General features: G+C 42.9%; 1 protein-coding gene across 3 annotated transcripts in view; it reads right to left on the minus strand.

Annotated features, from left to right (window-relative positions):
• The window catches only part of Minar1 (membrane integral NOTCH2 associated receptor 1), a 70,603-nt gene that overhangs the window by 21,933 nt on the left and 23,167 nt on the right, over positions 1-25,503 (minus strand). Inside the window, 1 exon segment of one of the 3 annotated variants that reach the window (NM_001377067.1) lies at positions 11,058-11,931. The exons of 1 other annotated variant lie outside the window; for it this stretch is intronic. The gene's annotated coding sequence lies outside the window, so the exon portion shown is untranslated. 3 annotated transcript variants of the gene reach the window in all.

The following is a 25,503-nucleotide window of genomic DNA, read 5'->3' on the forward strand; positions in this document are numbered from 1 at the left end:
TGGAAGAAAGATCATAAACTCATTCCATAGGGAAGTTCTGAAAGCCAAGGATGAAGTTTCTACCTGGAGAAAGTGGGGATGTCCTCTCAGTTCTCAACACATGGGACTCCCAGGCCAACCCGCTCCCCACCATTTCTACTTGGTGCTGACTCCATGCACGTCTCTTGTCTGCAATCATTCAGCACCCCTCTTTCTGGGGCTGGAGGATGGCTCGACTATAAAGTATTTGTAGTAGAAGCATTGAGGACTGCGCTAGGATCAGCTGGAAAAGCTAACACCACTCTTTTCTTGGAGCCTGTGGTCTCAAGGATGAAAACAGTCTTTAGGATCAGTGCTGGTTGTGGCTACAGTGATTATCATTTTATGAATATAGAAATTGAGGACAAGATGATGACCTGACTGTTCAAACGCACATGTGGAAGTAGGGGCAGATCTGGCAGCTGGAGCTCCTGACACGTATCCTACGTTTACTGGCTTTCATACAACATGCCAATGGCGAACAGCAGAGGCCAGGGGATTTTAAGCAAGGTATCTCAGTCGGTGATGAGATGAAATCCAGCCAAAGGGGGAAAGAGAAGACAGTTCTGTGGAGACAGTACCACCCCCAGTGGCCTAGAAGACTGAAGATATGGGGGTTTTGAGTTGAAAAGAAAGGGTCAAGAAGTGTTCTAGTCCAAGGGAAGGTGGCTAGAAGGTGCAGGGCAACAGAGTTTGGTTAGGATGAGAAAAGGGGAAGGACGAGCAGGAAAAGTAGGGTATGCTGTGCTTTGAATAGATGCCTTCAAAATTCAGATACAACCAAGAGACAGGCTTTTAAGAAAAGATTATAGGTCATGGGGTGTTTAATGGCTAGGATGACATTCCCTTTGAAAGACACTTCATACATCCTGATACACGGTCTTCTTCCTTCGGCCAGGCTGAGGATATAGCAAGAAAGTCCTCACCAGACATTAGAAGCTGTTACCTTCCTATGAACCACCTTGCTTTTAGGACCATAAGCAATAAAATAGCATTCTCTCCCAGTTACAAAGTCTCAAGAACTCTGGGACAGTAGCACAGTTGCTTTTCACGGGCAGGATGCTGGCTCCAGGGATGGAGGCTACAGGAAACCGTCAAAGGTAGCTGGTGTAAAGGTAATCCTGGGATGAAGCTAACCACACCACATATAGGGTGTTCAGACTGGCACCCACATTCTTGAACCCACATTCTTTTCTACCTTTCAGAAACCTTGATGTGCAAGTCCAGGTTCTTCTGTTTCCTGGCCCATGGCTGCTCTCAGGAAAGGGCAGGAAGCAGACGCCTGACTCTGCTCCCCACCCCCCATTCACTGTGGAGTCTTGTTACTTTTCCAGCCACATGCTAGTAGCGATAAGGGCTGGTGTGCAAAGGCTGAAGTGAATGTCTGCACTTTCTCCTCCTGAGATGTTAAGTGCTCACCGTGCTGACATCTGATCTTAATCAAACTAGAGCAGAAGAGAGGCTTCTCTCTAGTTGTGGCTAGCAGTCTCTAGGAGTGCTGGGTGAGATCTCTGGACAGAAGATAAGCTTCTCTACATCATTCCTGCTCAGTCCTTTAGCGGTTTAATCATCCCTCTGTCGCTAACTGCTCAGAGATCTGATGAGAATGAAAGACATAGCCTTGAAGTGGATTAGCAAACGTCAGCTGTAAAGTAAGGCATTCCCATAGCCTTTCCCTTTCAAAAGGCAAGACGAAGTAGCCATAATGTTCTCACTACACACTCAAAAGAAGCACAGCATGAGAAAATCCATCTGCAGGTTCCCTGAAAATCCTGGCTTTTTTCTTTCTTTCTAGATTATGTTGTTCTTGTGATTTGATGCAAGTATGGACTCAGGACTATAAAAGAAGGGTTTCAGCCTAGAGATCTAAAATCTGGAGCAGCAGCCTTCTTTGTGTTACCCCTAATTTAAATTACAAATCAAAGGAAGGAAAGCCCAGGTTCTTTCTTACAGATATGCTGAAGAGGGTATTAGCGAATTGGGAAGGAAATTGCTGTGCTATTTACCTAGTGTGTGCCCCTGAGAAACGTAGCCTTGTCATGAAGCCCTTAGTTTAGAATTCAAAATGTTATAAAGCTAAGGCCTAAGAGAAAGGAACACTCCTAACACAGTGGTAGAGAGAGAGCTCCCATTCTGAGTTCCTAGAAATGCTGGAAAGCATTTGTGTTGCTGGGAAGTTTTTGTTGTTAATATGTAATGCTAAACCTGCAAGAAGGCAAGATAAATGCTTAAAAGTCCAAAGCAGAGATAAAGCTGGAGATCACAGAGGGAGGCAAGGAAGTGCTTAAGCTGGAGGGCAGGGAAAGTCCTATTAGAGGGAAGGCAGCGAGAGAAATCTGGCAGACAGCAGGAACTAGGACTATGCACTGACTGTTCTTTATCTGGAGTGGAGTTTGAGGTGTGTTAGCCAAAATAGGGAACAAAGGCATTTGTCACCCTCTGCCTAGGTTCTGTATTTAACAATGCAATGCTTGTGTGTGTGTGTGTGTGTGTGTGTGTGTGTGTGTGTGTGTGTGTGTACCTTAGAAATATAAAACAAGGTCACCATCTTAAATGCTCTTGGGTCTAAAGTTGTTGCCCCAGGGTACAAAAAATTTTAATCTAAGAAATCAAAGCCTGTTGTGTGTTGATCATATCCCTGATGCCAATATGTAAAACTGCCTTGGACAATTGCAGGTGGCATGGTCTTAGAGGAAAAATAGTAGTAACAATTTTAAAAATTAAACACGAAAGAAAACAAATCTTGAGACACAAAGTAACTAGCAGGATTTGAAGCTCAAGATTTTTCCAAAAGGAAACCACAATTTTAAAAAATATAGATAAATTTAAAATTAAATACATCGCAATGTATGAATACACACACACACACATAGAGTAGGTAGTCTAGATACAACACTGATAGCATAACATAGAATTTGGAAAATAAAGAGTACTTGTGGAAAAATAATCATTCCGTAAAAAACCATGAACAGATTAAATAATATAATACTTAAGCGAAGTGAAAATTAGTGACCTGAAAGACCTAAGGAAACATAGCCAAAACAGGACTAAGGAAATGAAAATAAAAGATATGATATTGGGCTGAAAGACAAACGCATAGAAGGACAGGTTTTAGAAAATGTCTCTAATAGCTGTTCCAGAAAAAAGAAAGAGAACAGCAGAAAAATGATAATGTCTAGGAATGTTCCAGAATTTACAGTACAAACCTTCAAAGAGCAAAACGACCAAAGCAGAACAAAACACACAGCAAGAAAACGTGCCTAAGTGCAGAAGGCCATCAAAGGGTGTTTATCCTTAGATGCCTAAACCAGGCACATGGAAACTCAGGTACGCCAGAAACAGAAGGAAACCCTTAACTTAAAAAGTTCAATTTTAAAAGCCTTGGATTTCAAGAATAAAATGCAAAGCAATAAGCAGAAATCAAATGCTTAACATGGTAAAGAAAGTAAAATGTTCATAGTTACAAGATAAACTATTATTGAGGAACTGAAGAGTTAAAGAGAAACTCAGGAGTTTTTCATTCACGTTCCTCAGGAAGAAACTGAATTTAGGTGAAAGAAACAAACATGTTGTAATATTGTACAAATATAAAATGATTTGATGACTTACAAGCAAAATGAAAAAGGGTAAGATGAGATTTTTAAACTTTTTTTGAGTTTCCTTATATTCTGTAGAGTAGGAAAGAGAAGTAAAATAAGGCTGGATGGTAAGTTAAAATAATGTTAAAAAACATTACAGGTGGTCATTTAAAGAACAGAAATAAAATGTAACATTTATGTAGGGCTTCTGAACCAGATGACAGAATTATTTCTAAGTACACAACACAATAAATGTAAAGAGTATGAATTTGCCAGGTAAAAGTCAATGACTCTCAAATTGTATTCTTGAAAAGTAAAACAGCTACCTATAAAAGCTATATCCAAAAATAAAATCACATAATGAAAACATAATGAAAATCAGATATATTGGTCCAAAAAAAATCAGAGTGTGGTTTATATTCACTGCAGGTAAAATGACACACTTCTTAAAGATCACAGACTCTGGGAAAAGCTGCCCAAGTTCTCATCTAAGCGATTCTGTCCTCCAGCTCTGCGATCACAGAATCTACAGGTTTCTCTGTGTGTGTCTGCTTAGCTTTAACATGTGGATGATGCAGCACCCATGTCATATGTAGATGATACAGCACCCATGTCATGTGGCTGAGTTACTTTTGAAACAGTACTTGCTGAATGCTAAGAATCCATTATAAGTATTTTTATTATATTAACACAGAAGAGATGACTTTAAATTGAACAAAAGTGCAATTCAGAAAAGCAATACGACACAATGATGAAAAAAATTCACCAGAAAAATACAACCTTAAATTCACAAAAGTGTAGGATGCATGCCAAATTCATGATCTCTCTCCTCTCTTTTACACACACACACACACACACACACACAGAGAGAGAGAGAGAGAGAGAGAGAGAGAGAGAGAGAGAGAGAGAGAAAGAGAGAGAGGAGGGGGAGGGAGAGGGAGGAAGAGGGAGGAAGAGGGAGGAGAGAGAGATTCTAAAAAAAAGAAAATTAGCCTCTTAGTAAAATTCTAGACAGGTATTATAAACAGAACTCTGGACCTAAAAATAAAGTTCTTAATTTAAAATAAATTATTTTATAGTTAAATTCTATTATTATTTCTTTAATATAAGATGTTTTACTTAATCACTAACATGGGTTCACAAAGAAATAAAACTGTTCCCAGGTGCTCTTAATAGGAGGAGAATGGCATAAAGGGATTGACTCAGAATTACTCAAAATATAAAATCCATATATATTTAATCAATTTGAGAATAAGACTCAAAACATAAAAAAATTCATGGGAACATACACTGCCATGTGGATCTTCTACACCACTGCCACTCAGAAACAAAACCCAAACATATCATAGGAGTGTGTTGTGAAAAGAAGATATAAAGGCACATGCGGAAATGAAAGCAGCAAGCTTGGGATGGTGGGGACAGAAAGATGTAGCCAGTGTCCTAAGACCAAGGCTTCTGCTCATCCAGAGCTTGTCCATGCTTGGCACCCAGCGAAATCAAGAGAGCCTCAGATAGACTATATGTAAGTTCCCTCTCTGTCCCCATGCGTAAGGCCCTTTAGACAATCTTCCTTATTAAGGAACACTACACTGTTCCTACCTATCCCCCCAAAAGCAGGGTTTGGCTCCCTTCAGCTCTTCTAAGTATTCAAAAAAAGCGAATCCTGTCCTCCTGTGAGAACTTTAAATATTACAGAGTCCATTTGTTTGCACTGCTTCCAAGTTCAATCCCATCTGGCCCTAGGCAGTGTGCAGTGTTCACCAGGTTCCTTAATAAATCCATGTCAATCCCAATGCCACAAGCCACATGTTCAATTATTTGGGGGAATGGGCACCTTCCTCATCAGGGGGAAGAACAGCGAGTAACTACAACAGAAACTCAACAAACTGGAAGAGCCTTTTCTTTAAACAAACAAAAACCAGGCGCTGGAACAAAGATGACACCCATTGCCACCTTTGAAACCTCATTTGCAAGTGGGCATCTGTTAGATTACTTTACGTACTTGTCTTAAAAATTTGTCTTAAGAACTCACTAATAAAAAAAAAAGAGTAAAGTCAGGCATGATGGTGCACTTGAGACAAAAAGCAGGATGGTCAGAAGTTCAAGTTTAACCCAGGCTACAGAGTGATCTGCAAACCAGCCTGCTTTACATAAGACCCGGGGTCAAAAAATACTAAATAAAAATTTTAAAACTAGAAGATTAAGTTTCTACTTGCCTACTTCTAGCTGGGACATGTTAAATGTGGAGCTAACATAAACTTTCAGATATAAGGCTCTACAAAGGCAAAAGCCACTAAGAAAACTAACCACGCATGCCTAATTTCTCGTTTGTTACCATTTGTGTTTTGCCCCATTTCCTTTCCTTGTTTCATTTTTATGAGGAAAGCCCTTCATGTTAGAGGAAGCATAATAATTATTTCCTCAAGGTAACTAATTAAGAATCCTTGTTGGTAGAGCTGGGGAGAAAAACTCAACTGGTTAAGAGCTGGCATTGCTCTTCCAGAGATTCTGATTTTCATTCCCAGCACCTACATTGAGGACTCATGACTTCCTTTAATCTCAGCTCTAAGGACTCTGACGTTTTCTTCTGTCCTCCTGGGGCCTGTAGTATTCCAACACACATACATGTAAATAAAAGTAAGTGGTAAAAGATAGAAGAATTCTGGTCAAAGTAGAAAATAGTTCAGGTAGTTAAATATTAAATCATAAATAAGTCAATGGCACAGACCGACCAGATCCAGGTGTAGGTCAGGATATGATACAGACAGCATTGCAAGGCAATGACAAGATGGTGGTGTGTTCAATCAAAGTAAGTGTGTCTATGGTTTATTGGTTAAGTACTGCTAGAATAGTCAGAAAAACAATTGGCTTTAAAAATTTGGCTTCATCTTTACTCATAGTGTGTACATAAAAGCTGAAACCGAAAAAGCAAAAGTTTGAGTCGAAGGTCAGATAATCTGAGACCCTGAAAGCATCTTCTGCAAGTTCCCAAATGCTCAAATCAGAAAGAAAAGAGAAGACCCATTTACATACATGAGAAGTGCTTGGTCACCCATCTCTAGAATTATAAAACCTGGAAAAGGCAGGAATCAGATGCCTCTTGTATCTTATGGAGAGCTCTTAAAATTAATAATGAATAAATAACCCAAGCAAAAATGGCCAATTTACAAAGAAAAGAAGGAAGGCAAAGAAGAAGCTATAATATCATAGCAAACAGAGCAGAACAGGAAAACAATTTGTTTGATTATTTTATTATTCATAAACATAAGGAGCATAAAAATACTTTCTTTACCAAGTGGAAAAGCACTAAGTCTGTACAGTCCTTACCTCCTGATATAGTTCAGGTTACCCCTAAAATCTTGTGTTGAAGGCTTGGTCAGGAGCCTACACTGCTGTTGGAAGGTGGTAGAACAGCGAGGTAGAAACCACATACTCCCTAACATTTCATATGCTACCTCCCCACGGCCATCGCCCATGCTTTACACACACTACTATACATACTCCCTAACATTTCATACGCTACCTCCCCACAGCTATCGCCCATGCTTTACACACACTACTACATGAGCCCCATCTATACCAACTTCCCATATCTAACACAAAGTCCCTTACCCAAAACTAAACACCACTACCTCCCCATGCCTTATACACACCACCTACCCATAGCCAACACACACCACTTAGCCACACCAACACATACCACCTACCCACATCCTACACATATGGTCTCCCCATATTCTACGCCCTACATCTCTACCCTCAACTGTCACTCCACACCCACTACTTACCAACAGCAACACTTTACCCATACCCTTCATAGACATGGCCTACTCATACTCTACATATCACCTACTCATACTCTACATATCACCTACTCATACTCTACATATCACCTACGCATACTCTGAACCCTACACTTTCCCTATCCATTCCCTACACACTACCTGCATGCTCCGTAACACTCCCTACACGCTTCTAACCCTCCATCCCTTTCACCTACCAATTCCACACACACACATAGTCAAAGGACTCCAGTTTCTACAGCTCTGATGAATCTTCCAACAAGCTCTCCCTGATTTCCGACAGTGACCTCTCATGCTGCTGGTCATTTAAGCTGCCCTAACGCTCTAAAGTTCTCCAGTCCCTATAAGTTTGTTGACCACTTATATTGGTTTTTATTTCCTCAGCTACTTAATTTTAGGCTTTTAACATACTCATAAAGCTACATGGTTATCATATTGCTTGAAACAACCTTTTTTGTAAGTTCCAGAGTTATTCCAGATGTTGCCTTGTGGCCGCCAACCATACCACAGGAGTCACTGAAGGTTAAAATTAGCAAACACAAAGTAAACTGAGTAAGGCCACAGAGAATGGGCATCACTGAGGAGCCTTCTCAAGTCAGAGCACAGCAGATCACTCATGGCAAGCTCCATGGAAGCTCTCATTCGTAGAAGGCATTTGGAAAAATACTCAGGACATCAGGAAAGCCACATAGTGGTCATATTCATTCAATAAATCATGCTGGAATGATGGCATCAAGTCCTACGCGCCTGTATCACACACACACACACACACACACACACACACACACACACACACACACACACACACACACCAGCACACACCAGCAAACACACATACAACCGACAGCACATTCTGAAGGTCACTCTCTCAGTAAAGAATTAAAAAAAAAATCAATCAGTATGCCATAGCTATATGACATGGCCCATTCAGCTCATCCCACTGCCACATGACTCAATAAGATAGGATTTTATGGCAGTCAGGGCTGATGCATAAATACCACATCCAGGTATGTGCTTGTTACTGGGGTAGGAAGGACTCGGTGCAGGTTAAGTGTGCATGGCACACTGACTACATTGAGCTAGAGAGCACATTTCATTTGGAATCCCGAAAGGAGGTAGGGTGCCACATTCTTAAGAGAAGCCTTCCAGTGGCTTGCAAACTATTCTCCTGAACCCTTAAGCACTCCAAAGGGGGCCAGACACCACACTGCGAATAAAAGAGGCTTCCATGCCCCTCCCTGATTTTTAATCAGTTTTGTCCGCTTAAATTTTATGTAAGCCTATTGTATGTGCAACATACGATATATATATGTGTGATTATATATATATCGTATATATATGTTACATATACATATATATCTTATATATATCGTATGTTGCATATACAATAATATGCAAAAATACATACAGAAAGCTAAGCATTGCCCAGATCACACAATGAATTTGAAGCATACAACTGCTTCTGCCTGCCTTACGTTCAATATCCTTCTTCTCTTCTTTTTCCTTTAATTTACACTGAGCCTGCAGGGTAAGCTCCAAAAACAAACATTTGAATGTCAGCGGGAAAAGCTAATCAGAGAGCATTAGCACCAAATTCACAGAGGAATCTGGAACCTTTCCCCAGCCAGTCTGAGGAACGCATTGCCACTTGGCTGGAGCAGCAAACAGGGCCTTCCCCTTCCTCCTCCTGGTCTTCACATTCCAGCTCCCCGTGCACAGGCCATGGCCACAGCCCTGCTTTCTGCTTTTGTCCAAGGTTTCCAAAGAGCTTGTGAGGGGAAAGCGAAGAACAGAATCTCATGCCCATTCTATGTGCTATGGACAACTTGCCAGAAGCACAAATCTTTCAAAGGGAACATTAGAGTTTTTAGATGCTGGTAAGACACAGAAATTTTGCCCCTGGTGTTGGCCAGGAAAATACTGACATTATATATCCAAAATTCCTAAGGACTCCAGCACTGGCAATGAAACCTCTGTCTCTCTTCCAACTATTAAGTGCTATGCAACACTTTCACACACTAAATTCATCAGAAATGCAAATGAAGCATTTGATCTGCTCTTCCCCTAGCAACTGACGTTTATTTTCACATACTTGCAGATCTATACAAATCACTCTCACACACAATAAGAACCAGACTTTTCTAAGCAGACATTGAAGGTTTCCCTGCAGGCTCTAGGACCTTAAAAAACCACTCCTCTAAACTGGCTGATTTTGCAGACACTCCAGCCTTTCTCGGTTTACTCCTATCCTCTAATACATAAAAAGAAACCCAATTCAAAGGGCTTGTTCAGGACAGCCACCCAACTCTCTCCCACTACTCTCATTTGAGCAAAGTCCCCTCCCCAGGCCATCAGTGAACTGGCCTAGAGCTCATCTCAGAAGGCACCTATACCCGGAGCAAGTGGCTAGCTTCTCCCTGCAAGAAAGACTCCATCAGGAGAGGTGGGAACAGAAGATTGTTTGCAGGAAAATGGGGGGTAAATAACTGGCCAAATGCACTGCCCCTCAGTTACTCCTGGAAATCCTTCATGTCACGCTGCATAACCTCATAGCCGATCCAAACTGTCAAACCCCCAATCACAGACGCAGCTGCCATGGTCCTTAAGCTCCTAAGAAAATCACCCCCTCCTTCAGACAAAATGTAAGTTTTACAAAACCGACCTGGGTTACAACCCAGACTCCATGTCTCTCTTCCTGGTCTTGGCACACCTTACTTAATCCCCACTGAAAAGACTATCTGACCACAACTCACCTTACCACCCTCCGCCACCCTCCGCCACCCTCCACCCCCACGCCTGTGTTCACAACCTTTAAATAGCGGCCACTATTTCACAAACAATGCTGGCATGCATGCTGTTAAGAGCAAGCTACTCAAATGCTTCCGAGAAGCTCCCTACACTCTTGCAGAGAGGACCAATGATTACTTGCTGGGTTTGTGGCTTCGGAGAGTACTGGACTTGGCAGGGCTGGCGGCAGAGCAGGTGGGAAAGGCTGCAGAGCGGTGAGCTAGTGTGTGAATGAACTCAAGCCCCGCTGCCAGCCAGGCCCTGCTTTGGTTTTCTGGCAGGGGAACTTGAACATCTCCCGGAGGAAAGACACCCCCCTTTCCACATCAACAAAACTGAAAATTTCAATTTAAGAATGGGATGCACTGGTCCGTTCTTCTAGGGTTTGTTTGGTTCTCCACCTTACTCTGATATGTCGAGGGGTTTTCATACAGACAGCTCACCTACTTGATCTCCAAAACACCCTTGTCTGAAACGAATTCTCAATCAGGAAAACTTACCCAGAACTATGTGGTCTTTGGCCATTGTCTCTCTACCGTCATCTCTTTTCCCTCCACCAGATATGGCCAAGCCTACCACCTATCATGCGCGCGCGCACACACACACGCACACCACACACAAACACACATACCACATGCGTGTGCACATGCACACCCCCTTTTCCACTACAATACCGAGCTCAGCGAAAAGGATTCCCGCACCCAGCGGCTTGCAGTCGGGAGGCTATCGGAGCCAAGGAGAAGGGTCAGCAGCCCGGGACTTTACAGAGTCCCCGTGTAATAGCAACCGGCACATAGAGATCACACCTTGCATGCACACACTTGCACATGTGCGCCCGAGTCCCCATCGCTCTCCCGCTTTCTGAAGTTACCTCTGGGGGCTGCTCCAGCTCTTGGTCCCCGGTCCTCCGCAGGTTTTGAGAGGCTCTGAGGTGGTGGTCCACTCCGCCTCCAACGCAGAGCTTCCTGAAGGTTCCCTAGGCAAAAGAGTCCTAGGCTGCAGGGCAGCCCAGGCTTTGCACTTGGGGCAACGTCCCTGGCATAGGGCAACTTCAGCCCCCGCAGCGCAAGATCCGGATCTGCAAGCTAGGGTCTCACCCGGGTTTTCCTGGGCAGTCGGCAGCCAGTGCCCACTTGCATAATGTTGGGGCTTTCTGCGGCCTCAGGATGCAGCCCTGATCGGTTTCTGAGGCTCAGCCAGTGTCGCCACGTCACGGACTTTGATACCGTGGGCAGTTCGGGCCAGGAACCCTATGGTCAGAGATCCAGTCTAGCCTCTCCATCATCTCCCGCCTGGGGAGCTGAGGAAGGGAGGACTCTCCAGCACTGGGTACGCGCTCCCTGGGGCGGGAGGGGCGGACTGGAGAGGGGCGCGGCAATAGCGCCGAGGGCGTGCCCTGCCAGAGGCTGCAGCCACCTAGAGAGTGGGTGCCCGCACCCCCAGAGTCCTAAGAAGGCCTCTGTCTCGTTTTGAGTAGCGCCTGCTGCGCTGGGGCAAAAACAAGCAGAGGTTGGAGCTGGAGCGAGCCTAGGGCCAGATCCACCCCCGGGGTTTGCTTCTCCCTATTTCCCGATGGTGAAGGTGACTGCGGCCCCCAGTGGAGAAGCAGAAGCTAACATTGTCAGTCGCTCTCCTTTTCTCCCGGCGCACTATGCTCGCCCTTCCGGGGCCTCAGACTCTGCAGTGCTTCAGGAGGCCAGGGCAAACTGGTCACTTGGCTCATTGATGTTTTCCCTCTTGGCCGGTGTTTGCTTCATTGGTACCCAGATTGGAGAGACTAGCGTTCACGTGACCAGCCCTCCCCAAACACGCACGCACACACTTAACCGAATAGATTTCCAAAAGTCCAATTGGATACATCGATGAGGACTGGAGGATTTTCCCAAGCCACTCAGGGTACTGCAGTGGGACTGAAACTCAGCAGTCTCCCGGTGGTGCCACCATCTATACAAATTGTCTCCTTAGCTGGGAAAGTCACACCAACAGTGCTTTAAAGAAATGGAATTATAGTTTCAAACTCGTGAAATCAAGAGGAAAAAAAAGAAGGGAAGGGAAGGGGGAAGGGGAAGGGGAGGGGGAAGGAGAAGGGGAAGGGGAGGGGGAAGGGAAGGGAAGGGAAGAGAAGGAAATAGGAAAGGGAAGGGGAGAGAAGAGAAGGGAAGGGGAGAGGAGGGAAGGGGGAAGGGGAGGGGAGGGAAGGGGGAAGGGGAGGGAAGGGAGGGGGAAGGGAAGGGAGGGGGAAGGGAAGGGGGAAAGCCTACTATTGGGGAACAAATAGCTAAGGGTAGCACCCTCTCTGGGTCATATTAGGTGGCTTTTCCAAGAGTGCAACCAAATGCATGATCCTGGCTAGCTTTGTGACCTGTGGTCTGTCTTCTGGCCTTGGGAGGTGGTGGGGGCTGGAGGGATGCAGGTCTCCATGACAGCTCCCCTGTGTGAGTTTCCTGCTATGACTGGAAGCATTCTAAAAGTGAACCTGTTAATACATGAATACTTCAAATAAAGCCTCGTGGGGTAATAAGTTGCCAGCTAGATTTTCCCACAATTTCACCCTTATTTAACTTTAGTATCAGGCAAGACCAAGCTCATAGAGGGAGGACAAAAGCAACTGAGAGGGAAACATAAAGATCAAGCTTATTTGACCCACTGTACCTTGCTTGCCTAGGAGTCTAGATTTGTCATCAATGGTGTCTTGGTAATAATTTATACAGATTAATTCTAATTTATCCAGAAGGGAAAGAAGGGCAGAAGGAGACCCAACCCCGAGGAATAATATGTAACCATGCTGAGCAAGAAGTCCACTTGGATTCCACTGGAGAGAGCTTGGATGCTGCAGCAGACTCGTTGCTTAGAGAGTAAATTGAGACCTAAGCAAACAGATATTTCCTCCAAAGCCAAGACTAGTAAAATCCAGAGAATTGAGTAAGTGCAATGGGAAGTTGGATGGACACCATCTGCCTGCTCCTTGACTCTTTTAATTTTTAAATGTTGTTTTCCCTCCCATTTCATCCTAAAAGAACACCTCTGAGTCCAACCTCCAGAAGGAAACACACATAAATGGGAAGAGAGGGTTGTTTTATTTGATCTTGTTTCCTTGTACACTAACATTTTTTGGAAATTTGAAACAGTATGAACTTTCAAAATGTAAACAGTGTAAAGGACACATGAAGAGTACAGGTCCCTACACTGCCTCCTCTAGACAGATTCTGTAAATCTACCCCTCAGGTGACTTCAGGCCTTGCAAAATTCTACTAGTGTTCTATTCTGTACCATACTCTCCCCGGGGCAGAGTACATATGCTTAGGATAACTGTCTACCCAGAGGTCCATGTGTTAAAAAACAAAATTGGTACCAAGGTTGGGGCTGCCCAGTGGAAAGAGGAGTGGCCTAGTAAGAGGTTCTTAGGTCACTGGGGCCCAGCTCCTGTAGGAACTCCTGGAATTCTGACCTCCTCTCTTTTGTGCTTTTTGGTGCAGAAGTGAGCCGTCCGTAAGATGCTTCCCACCACCGTTGCTATCCAGAGACCGGAGCAATAGAGTTTTCTGAGCATGGACTTGAGCACTCAGAACTGTGGACTAAAATAACCCTTTTCTGTTATAAGTTAATGTCTCATTGCTCTGTCTAGTGGCAGGAAAATGATTCATGCACAGAAGTACTAGAACACTGAAGCCAGAGGGGCTCATATGGAATCTCTCCCTGGAGAGAGCCTGGGATTTTGCCTTCCCCTACCTCTGTGTGCAAACTAGACAGTCTCCTGCACACACCTTTGTGTAGTAAAGGTTGTTTCTCTGCACCACTCACCTCACTGTACCCAGATCAGAAAAAAAATTCATTTATAAATTTTCTACTTGAACTTAATACATGAATTGAGAAACATGGGTAGTTCCAGCCACACAGACCCTCAGGTGTGAAATTGATAAATCTACTGAGCCCATGATATGTCTCCATGGGTGTTCCAACCACTGAAACCCCACAAAGGATATGCATCAATAGTCACATTCTTCATTTGGATTTCTCATAGACTAACACCTCCTCTGCTCTTCTTCTTGCCTTAATTCTTTCAAAATCTTTCTCTCTAATATGCCCCATATCCTCTCTAAATGCATAACTTTATCTTTCTACATATTTCCTCTCCTGTTTCCTTCCTACTGTCTTTCTTTATATCTACACATACTCTCTCTCTCTTTACTTCAGAGGAAAGATGGGAACAGAGGAAAGAAATGGGCAAAGTCAGATTTCTCCTTAAGAACTGGCAAAGGCTACCCTCATTTACACAGGAATACTTTTTTTGTCCATCACAATTAGATCTCCTTTGAGTGTGCCATAGATATACCTCAGCATTAGGAATGACACAGGCTGTCGCATCAGTGTTGTTGCTTCTTACTTGGTGGCTATATAGGCACGTGAGACAGTTTCTCACTCAGTCTCTCCTGAACTTTGGTTTCTGAAACTATAAAAGCAAAAACAGGAAGCCTCATAGGGTTCTGAAGAACATTAAACAAATACTTGTGTAAGCCTCATCGTAGACATCCAGCCAATTTGTGTGGCAAGAGAGACAAAGAGAGGAAGAAAGGGAGAAGGAAGAAGAAAAATGAAAGAAGAAGGGAGTGAGAAAAAAGGATGGGAGAGAGGAAGAGATAAAGAAAAAGAAGGGGAAATAGAAAGGGAGGAAGGGAGAGAGGAACAGAGAGGAGAAGGAAGGAAGGGGGAGGGGGGAGGGAGGGAGGGAGAAGAGGAGAAGAGGAAGAGAAAGGAGAAAGGAGAAGGAAGAAAATAAAGCTTTTATATCTTGGGGATCTAGGCAAAAGCTTGACTGTACCAGTGAACAAGGGAAGCTTTTCCCTCCTCTGGGCTGAAAGGATAAAGTGTAGCCTCCCTTTTGAGCACTGAGAGATACTGCCTTGCTGGTTTAAAATGTCGTGTAGCACAACCCAAAGGGCATGGGCCCAGAGGTCAAAATTCACTCAACAGCATCCTCTATTGCTACTCTGGGCAGAGGAGAATCCTGATTCTCACAGCTCCTGGGGGATCCAGGATTGTCACCTGTCAGTACAGTGCTTACCTGGAGCGTTCTAGGTCCCATCTCACTAAACCTCACTAGTCCTGTATCATGTGTAAGGACTTAAAGGATTATGTATTAAGCAGAAAAATCTCAGAGATTAAGACACTGGTTTGAAATAATGGGAAAATAGCTTCTACCCTCTAACTTAACCTCCCAATGAAAGTGTTTTACTATAATACCTGTTCCCAGTGGAGCTTCGTCACTGTCAGGAATGTACAGCAATAGGCTTATGGGACATGAGTTTTGGATTTAGTGGCTGTGAGTCCAGTGGGTGGGTAGAGACTGATATTAGTAGATTGCTGATCAAACAAGTGATCCCCAGAAGCGGCTATGAACTTCTGAACCAGACTCTGCAGATCTGAAAATAGAACAGAGCTCTTTCCAGTGCAGCACGGGCTTCACAGCAAACTCTTCCCTAAATCTCCTCAACTGCATTCCGGCGCACAGCAGGGCACCTACCTCATGCTGTCCAGAAGCTTCCCTGAGTCCAGCTGGAGATCGGTGGTATGTTTGGAAGGTCATAGGACATTTGTTATTATTCACGTTATTTCTGTTGCTATTTAAGGCTGTCCAGGTTTTTTATTCTCTTATTTTGGAAGAAGCTGACATTGTGAAATGTTGAGGTTTGTACTTCTGAACCTTGGCAGCTAGAGCAGGAGCAGGTGGCCTCAGTTGGCCAATCCCATTCTCTCGCTTGAGGTTGTGAATTTGAAGCCAGCCACATGGCTTAGTTTAGACCTTGTTCCACACCCATGTGGTGTCTATGGTATAGCGGCCTGGGAGTTATGAAAGCAATGGAGTCTTAGCAGGCCTTTGTGTGGCATGGCATTGCATGGGATTTCGGCCACCCTTCCCTTCTCCTCCAGGTTCCTCAGTCCCTGTACATTTTCCAAGATGCTTCTTCTGCATGACTGCTGATTTGTCAGCTTCTGACTTCTTCCAAAGAAATTCCTTTGCTGTCAAGGAAAGGCAGTCAGTGTCTGCTGGTGGTAACTCAGAGTCCTGGCTGCTTAGTACAGGAAAGATTGGCTTTGCACCCTTGGAAACTCTCATACTCTGGAAAACCTAGATGGGGGCTCTACCCTGTACTAGAATGCAGAGTCTTGGAACTGCATTCATAGGGCCACATGACCACCCAGTGCTTCCTTCTCCACAGATGCACGAATATGTTAAATGGCAGACACATCACAGTGTGGTCCACTGAACAAAGAGGCAGGGAACTTGTTCTCCACTCCCAGCTCTATCATCTCTGACTCCTGCGCCAGGTGCTTCAGTCTTTAGCCTTCTGTTTTCTCACTTATTTCATGAGGGGGCTGCACTAGATGTTCCTAGAGACCTGTGCTGCTCTGACATTTAAACATCCATAAAAGAGAGTTCCCAAACATCCCAGCTTCTAGATTTTTATAATCAAATGACTAAGGTTGCTTAATGAGCCATCCTGAGGAAGATGTGAAGGAAGGAAGCAGAGAAGGGAGAAGGAGATCTTCTCATGATGCCCATTTGATTCCATCATATGGGAAGGACAAGACAGGGAGATTTGCTGTCCCAGCACATGAATATGTAAGGAAGAGTCAGGCAATGTACTTTGAAGAACCAAACATTGTCATTACCTGTTAATTTGAGTGTCCAAAAGGGGCCATAGCCTTGCACTCTATTAAGAGGAAACCACAGTTCCATTGGTGGATCATTCATAGATAAAGTTTTTGTGAAGTTGAAACTTGAATCTCTGATAGAAATGACTAGGACTTTCTTCTTTTTCTTTTCAACGACACCTCAATATTCAACATCCAAGGGACTTGGAAAGCCAAAACAATGACTTTGCATGGATCTGAGTTAATATATATTGAGCAGGGAAACTGTACTTGAAGCATAGGCACTCTGTAAATATTTACCTCATGACTTAGATGACCTTGTTAAAATTACTTCAAACAAATCTCATCCACTAATAAATCCTCAGAATAAAGTGTGAGACCCGAGGCGTAGGAGGTGCTTTACATGTGTGTGCAGACTTATCTCTCTGTATTTCCGGGGTGTCCCATCTGGGTAGTTCTCTGTGAGCCTCACATTAAACTCACAATACTTCCCTGAGAAGAGGTCCCGTTTGTTTGTTTCCTTATCGTGACGTGACAGATGGGTGAACAAAACCACACACTGAATAAAAAGACTTCACCAAGGTCATATGGAAAACAGGGATTGTCAAATGCTGATCTGACATTTTCTCCACGAGACTGAACTTCAAAAAGAAATTAGAACTTAATTCAAGACTCTAAATGTTATTATTGTCTTCACAGAAGTCAGTGAAAAAACAACTCAATTCAGAAGAATGGCTACAAAAACTTTCCCTTAAGGCTCTGCATGGGTTGCTGGTGCTGTGGGTGGTATTTTATGATCAGATAAAACCTGGCCTCTCCATCAAACAGTCTGAAAAACCAAGCCCTCGATTTCCCCAGAGTTCTCTAGGTCTTTGAGATAAACAAAACTATTTTTAAGGTTGGCACAAATGTACATGTCTCCAGGTTTCTGCTGAAACAGCCATTTACTTTCTCATCCAGAATGTTGTTTCGCCCAGCACCATCTCTGAGCTAAGCAAAAGAAAGGCAGCTTCATTAGCAGAGACAACAGGGTAACATGCATGGACTCATACCTCAGACACTGACTACACCTAAAAGCAGCAAAGTCACCAATAGATAACAGCTATTTAGAACATTATTTCTGGAACATCTGTCCTAGGACCTATCGTACTTAAAATGCTATAAATCAGGCCATGTCCTTGTTCCCATTTCACAGATGGGATATTGAAGCAATGGGAGATTTAGTTCTTACCTAGGGTCACTTTGCTCGTAAGCACTGGACCATGGACTTGAACACAGGATTTTTGACTCTAAAACAGTGATCTTCGACCTTCCTAATGCTGCGAGCCTTACAGAATACAGTTCCTCATGTGTGGTGACCCACAACCACAAAATTAATTTGTTGTTACTTCATAATTTTGCTACTGTTATGAATCTTAATGTAAATATCTGATATGCGACCCCCAAAGGGGTCTTTACTCACAAGTTAAGATCTGCTGCTCTAGAACTTGTTCTGTATCTTGTATCGTGTGTCTTTTGTTTTTTAGTCTTAGCAGACAAGCTTTCTTTTCTATATGGTACATATTTCCTTTGGTATATGTAATGTATCCTGGTGTTATACCCATGCTCTATTGAAGCAACACAAGGCATTGACAGATATTACCTTATCCTCACTTAGTTCTTGACTTGCAAAGTAGGAATGCAACTTAAAAGTCAACAATAAACAACTCCTGCCTAAGATAAACATAATATTAACCATTTCTCATTTCCCTGGCTAACAACTGAATAATTAAATCTCCCTTTACCATCACAAAATACAATGTTTAACATGTCAAGGCATGCCTCAAATTTTATAGCATTTTCTCTTTGCTTTTCATTTTGCTGCATTACTTATTTTTCCAATGTAATATTTTTATTGATTATCTGGAAATTTTGCATAATACACCCTGATCACACTCACTTCCCAGTCCTCTCAGGTCTACCTCCCCCACAAAAAAAAAAAGAAAGGAAGAAAACAAAACAAAACAAGAAGAACAACAAAACACCCCACAGAAGTTCAATTTGTGTCGCCCATATACTCACTAAGGCAATGGTCAAACTCTTAAAGTCCAGCCCCCACCTGCACCTCCACCAAAAGCCATGAATTGTGAAGAGCATCCTTACTACAGTTCCTAGAAATTTTCTTTGATGGCTTCCTGTCTAGGCTGTTACTTTTTTTGTTGTTGTTTTGCTTTCTTGGTGGGGTCATAGCATTCTATCTTCATTTGAGAGTAGATAAGTGACAGGTGACTTCTTCAGAATGCCTTACTCTCCAGAGAGATACACCAGAAAAGTCCTTAGAACAAGGGCTTATCAGTTGAATACAGAGTTGTGTGGAGACTGGGAGGTCATAGAAATGAAAGGAGGGTCATTTTGTGGATGATTGATTTAATGCTTTGAATAGGCAAAAGATGCAATGCTATAAAAATTTGCAGCATTAGTTACCAAAGGAGCTATCCTCCCCTGAAAAGCCACTTTGCCAGCTTTTTAGATGCCCTTCCATAGGTAGACTATGAAAACAAAAGACAACTAGTATAGTGTTATTTTAGCCAATGGTAATTATCCTATACACACTATTTACATATTAATTACAAATTAATTTCTACCACCACTAAAATATTTTGAGGAGCACTATATATTGGTACACACACACACACACACACACACACACACACACACACACACACACGACTTGCCTCATTCTTTTCCTAAACTTTATTTTGAGATTACAGAGCCTCACCTGCACTTGTCTCATAACTTTTATAGTTGTTTGACATTCCATTTCATAAATCACAGCCTTTCTGTAATGGCTTCTTCTCGGTGGATATCCAAATCATTCCCAGATTTTTACGGCTGGAAATTTTGATGCGACTAATGACCTTGAGTGCACCATTTCACACAGCAGTGATTAAATACCTGTAGGAAAAAAAAACCCTTGCAAGTGTAACTGCTGAGGCAAAGGGCATATGAAATTTTAATGTATCAATATTGAAATTTTACCCGGCTTTGAGGTTCTGTCAACACACACTGTCCTTCAGTTGGGACTTCAGTCCAGCAAGTGTTTCCATCTCTCCTCCACTGCTCTGTGTTCTCCTAGGTCGTGCTTACCTTCTTGGCTGTTTGGAAACACTTTTCCTCGCCTTTCTCTTCTGTTCTTTGAGCTTTGCTTACATATAAGAGGTAAAATTATTACAATTATTTTGGAAACCATGGCAAATACTCAGACCAAAATTGTGATGGTGTTTTTCCACTAAATTTCTTCATGTGTTCTTTGTATGTTTGGTTGAGTGGATTTGTTTGTTTGTTTGTTTTGTTTTGTTTTTCTGTTCTATACACTATACTACTTTAGTCTCCATACTGATCTTTGTTCTCTATCTCTGACTGAAGTTTGTGTTAAAATACCTGAATCTTCTCCCTCCCACTCCCACAAACCCCTAACTCATCCCCTTTACCCCCTGCTTCTATGAGAACCAATCAGAAACAGTTATGCTGCAGGGCCCTGCAAACCATTTCCAGCTTGTGAATTTGTGTCTACCAGGGATAGGCTTTTAACCCAAATCACCACCCCAAACTGCTGCTGATCAGGATTCTACCTGACAAAAACATGGCTCCTTACCCTTTGGACCTGCTGTGTGCTTGCTCTACATTCTCAGAAATAGAAAAGAATTCTGTGCCACCTAGAACAACTAGTAAGAAACTAAACAGTCAAACAGGGACCACTGAGCTTGCAGCAACAAATAGAGATTTTTAACCTCCCTTGCCCCTGCTTAATGGAAAAGTCATGGGAAGCTAAGGGAAGACACTGGAAATGAGCCAAGGAGAGATTACTAGTGATGAAGAAAGAGACCTTCCAGAGGGCACTATCTGAACTCAACACTAAAGCCTTGCAGTTTTAGAGAGGAGAAAACTTGTCTACAGGACCCATATGTTACAACTACCATGGATGGTTTCTTAGCCCAGCCTTAGTGGAGAACTACTGTGCTGCTTAGAGTCATTAACTGCACTTAATAGGACTCGCCTGCAGGGATTCCTGAACCTCCTTGGGTTTAATGGCCAGGTCCTTAAGTTAACAGTTTTCTAACCTGTATTCTAGGTTAAGGAGTGTTAAGGACTGATCTGCTTGGACTGAGCAATATTTGAACTCAAATCCTCACATCTGGAGTACAAATGGAAAAAAAAAGGCGTTCCCGTCAAGAGATGAACTTGACAGGGCAACTTCTCTATTGGAGCAGGCTAGCAGGCTAGCTCTCTCTTGGGATGAGCAAGTGCATCTCAGCTCACTCAATGTTACTATGCTCCATGCAATGCCAGCCAACTGCCTGCCTAAAGACAGACAATATCCTGCTACTTTCAAGGGAGATGTGAACAAGCATCTACTCACCCCAAGTATAACATTGATTATAGACCAAAGAAACAACTCCACCCAAGCCCAGCTAAACCAATAAGCTTATTGGAATATGGATGGCCCCACAGTGGCTACCCCAGCATGAGGGATGACCTTCTGAAAGCTGCATAAGCACAATCCCCTTGTCAGCTAACCTTATAACTAGAATTGTGTGGGTCACAGCTGCTTTGTTTTCAAGATGGACATGTGTCTTACTTAGGGTTTCATTGCTGTGAACAGACACCATGACCAAAACAACTCTTACAAGGATGACACCTAATTGGGGCTGGCTTACAGGTTCAAAGGTGCAGTCCATTATTATCAAGGCAGGAGCATGGCCATGTCCAGGCAGATGTGGGGTTGGAGGAGCTGAGAGTTCCACCTCTTGTTCCGAAGTCAGCTAGCAGAAGGTAGGACTAGGTTATTAAAGCTCACGCCCACAGTGATACATCTATTCCAACAAGGCTACACCTCTTTTTTTTTTTTTTTCAGAGCTGGGGACCGAACCTAGGGCCTTGTGCTTGCTAGGCAAGCACTCTACCACTGTGCTAAATCCCCAACAGCCAAGGCTACACCTCTTAATAGTGACACTCCCTGGGCCAAACTGTCACAACATGTCATACCCAGAGGGCAATACTCTGCAACAGAGACCCAATATTTCCCGAAAAGGTGCAGATTTACCAGATTCCATGGTAAAAATATTCCTTGGTAGTTATCATTAATAGAAGCTCACAAGGACAGATAGAGGTATTTTTTTCTATTCTGTATTATAAGAATACACTTATACTCTGTATTGTTCGAAAGAATATGCACTTATGAGTGGCTCCCACCCAAGCAGACAGTAACTGAGACTCAATCATTGGGTGTCAACTCAATCCAACTCAGAATCATTGGGTGTCAGAACCCAGCTACCCAGACAGTTGATACTGGATGATACATACAAAAGGCAATGAGAAGAGGGTCACTAAGGCCATGAATCTCAGGGACAAAGATGACTACTTTGTTAGTAGTCATCAGTACTTTGTAGTGGGATAAGACTGAGGTTTTGAATGACTGCCTTTCCTTTCCTTGTATGATCTGCTGGCTAAAGATGAGCTAGCTCTAAGACTCACTGCCTTCTCAGATCACTGGCTCCTTTGGTAAACCACAGCTTCCCCAAAGTTTAATTCTTGTCTTTATTCATTGGCATCTGTGGTAACAAGTAGTATAAATTCTGGTTTTCTGGATACAGTGCCACAGGCCATCACTATATTTAGGTGGGTAGAGAGGAATGCTGAGAATTAGAAGATCACAGTTCAGATTGATAGTTTCTCTGTCAGTAGAGTACACTGCTTGGAGACTGAGGTGTCTGTTCCTGTGTGGTCTTCATTAGCCAGCTACCATGCTCTCAGCCTGTCTTACAAACTATTGTAAGTTTGTGACAGTTAGAGGTATATCGTTAGACTTATTCTCACTTTTCCCACTTTCTGTTCCTACTTTCTTCAGTGTCTCAAGCTATTTCCACAATGGGTTTTCCCCTTACAAATGTTCACCTTGAAGATCAAAGTCCTCAGGAGGTGGGGGGAATCTCAAACAGGAGAAGGAAAGGAATAGTCCCAACACAGCATGAAGTCATTTATTAGTAAGGTGTTGCCTGTTCCTTGTGTCACTTGGGAAGAGATGGCAGGACTGGAAGGTGAGACTCTCATTACAGGCAGCTGACACTAACTGGCCTGGGTCCAAGAAATCTGTGCCATCACAAATCAGTTCCTCCTTTCCAGATGTGTCAGGTGAGAAACTTGAGAGACACTTGAAATACAAATGCCAGCTGCTAGTTCTGAGTTGAACTAAGATTTGCAAAGACTTATTTTTTTTTTAAAAAAAGATAGAATAGGGAGCAGAGGTGTGTGGAACAGCTTTAGCTGTGGCGGAAAAAAATTTTATAGTGCTAAAGGAAAGGTTTTGAAAAGTATGGGACCCATTCTTAGGTGATTTGTTCTTGGATGCCATTAGGAGGAGGAAGAGGAGGAAGAGGGGGAGGAGAAGGAGGAAAGAAGAAGAAGAAGAAGAAAAGGAAGAGGAGGAGGAGGAGGAGGAAGAGGAGGAAGAGGAGGAGGAGGAGGAGGAGGAGGAGGAGGAGGAGGAGGAGGAGGAGGAAAACTACTCAAGAAGCCAAATGCAAAGAAAACCCCTCAGTATATTAACAAGAATGGGAAAGCATGGAGAAGAAATATTACCATAACCATCACAGGATTTTTCTACAACAGTTCTTCTAAAAGTATTATCTTGTTGTGAGGGATTAAGAATAGAAATAAGGTTCAGGGAGGGAGAAGATGCTTCCCCAGCACACCATGGAATTATTGTATGTGAGCCATCTCCAGGTTGCCAACTATGTTCTCAACATTCACACCTGTAATAAAAGTTGAGGTTTTATATATTAGATAATACTATTTTTATTCTGATGATGGCTCACACAGACACATGTCCCAGATCAAAGCAAAAGAAGAGATCAGCAGCCTCAAGATCCTGGCCTCAGCACCCCTGTACTGACTTGCTTGACCCAAATTCATCATAGAGTTCTCCTAGTTAAATCCACTATACAAAAGTTTTAGACACCACATTTGTTGATTTTGACTTGTAGTTTCCAAAGATTATAGCCTCCTCTTTTCTAATAGCAAGACAATAACTAACTAAATCCACCTCAAAATCAGAAATACAAATATAATCAAGAAATTGCCTGTAAGGAAACATAGAGATCTAAGTTGAGCAATGTGTAGGCTCCTTCAAGCTCTAGAATATATTAAGATGTTTCATTGGTTGTTTTTTTAGTAAAAATAAGAGATCTGACCAAAACTTTAAGATTGTAAAATTAAAATCGCTCAATGTGACCAATTCTGTGAGTCATGCCTGACATTACAGTCGTAACAAAGTGACATTAGTCTCCTCACCCTATAGGGAACTGGGACAGGGCTGCCCAAGTCTTACATGTATCTCTTCGTCTCAACATGATTTTAAAGTTGCTGCTCCACAGGAAATATATGAAGTCCACTCTACCATGTCCTCCTAGTGTCTGGCACATGATCCATGTGCAATAAACATATTTTCAACACACCCCCCCCAAAAACCTCAATGAATAATGAACTGAGGCAAAGGGAAGGCTCCTGTTTTTGAGTGGCAGTTTCCCCTCCTCAGATCATCCCAGGTCTATTAATTACTCTAAGCAACATGTCCATTGAAAGGGTCAACATAGACTCTTGGATTCCTGATGATTTCTGCAGAGCAGCACCCCTTCATTGGGCTCTGCAGAGCATCCGCCACATGCTCTGCTCTTTGGTGGTCCATTAGCAGGGTGAGTCAGAGTACAGTGATCAACTTGCTAGTGCCTTGGGAGCAGCATCCGTCCACAGCTATATCCCTCCTGTAAGTTGTATCATCATTCCAAGGGATGAAGATATTTAAATAATGAAATTTGGACACATGAACTACCCAGGATGAAGCCTTCTATTTGTAGGCTCTGTTTCTACTGTTTACTCAGCCTCTTCTGGGAAGAACTTGACCTTTCCTTTACCTTTATGGTGCCTCAAATTATCCTCCCATAGCTAGCAAGTTTCTTCATTCACCTGACAGAAGTCAGGAGTTCTTAAGAACCATAAAGCACCCAGAACAAGTTCTAGGCTTTTCCCCTCCATGTCTGCCCAATACCAGGTGAGTTATCAACCTCTGAACTATTTCTTTCCACATGCTTTATTTGATTTAGCAAAATAATTGACCCTGAGAGTCTACAAATCTCTTTGTTAATGCTAATGGTGAACCACCAGAATGTCTCTTGGGTGGACTTGAAATCAGAAAAACAAATACAAAGAGGATGCTTTGAGATAAGGAGTCAGAAGGACAGACAGACAGACAGACAGACAGACACACACACACACACACACACACACACACACACACATGCTAACATAAGCATGCCCGTTCCTTTCCATCTATTCTTATTTAAAATGCAGGACATGCTTCTGGAAATTTATTGTGACAGACTTGGGAAATTATAATTGAGATTGAATCTCTTGCAAATCATAGCTTCTGAGATGTTGCCGCCAATTTTCATCATCTCACTAGGACGACATGTACGAGGCACAGTCTCGATTGGACATCTGTGAGAAGTTGTGTGCCTTTCACATACATATCTTCTATTCCCACTTCCATAAGCCAAAGTTTAAATACATGTGAGAAATTGTCAGTGTTTCATAGGTCCCAAATGGCAGGCATTTCCTGTTAAATTAAG

This window comes from Rattus norvegicus, chromosome 8 (genome assembly GCF_021556685.1).
Source record: "Rattus norvegicus strain SHRSP/BbbUtx chromosome 8, alternate assembly SHRSP_T2T, whole genome shotgun sequence".
NCBI lineage: Eukaryota > Metazoa > Chordata > Mammalia > Rodentia > Muridae > Rattus > Rattus norvegicus.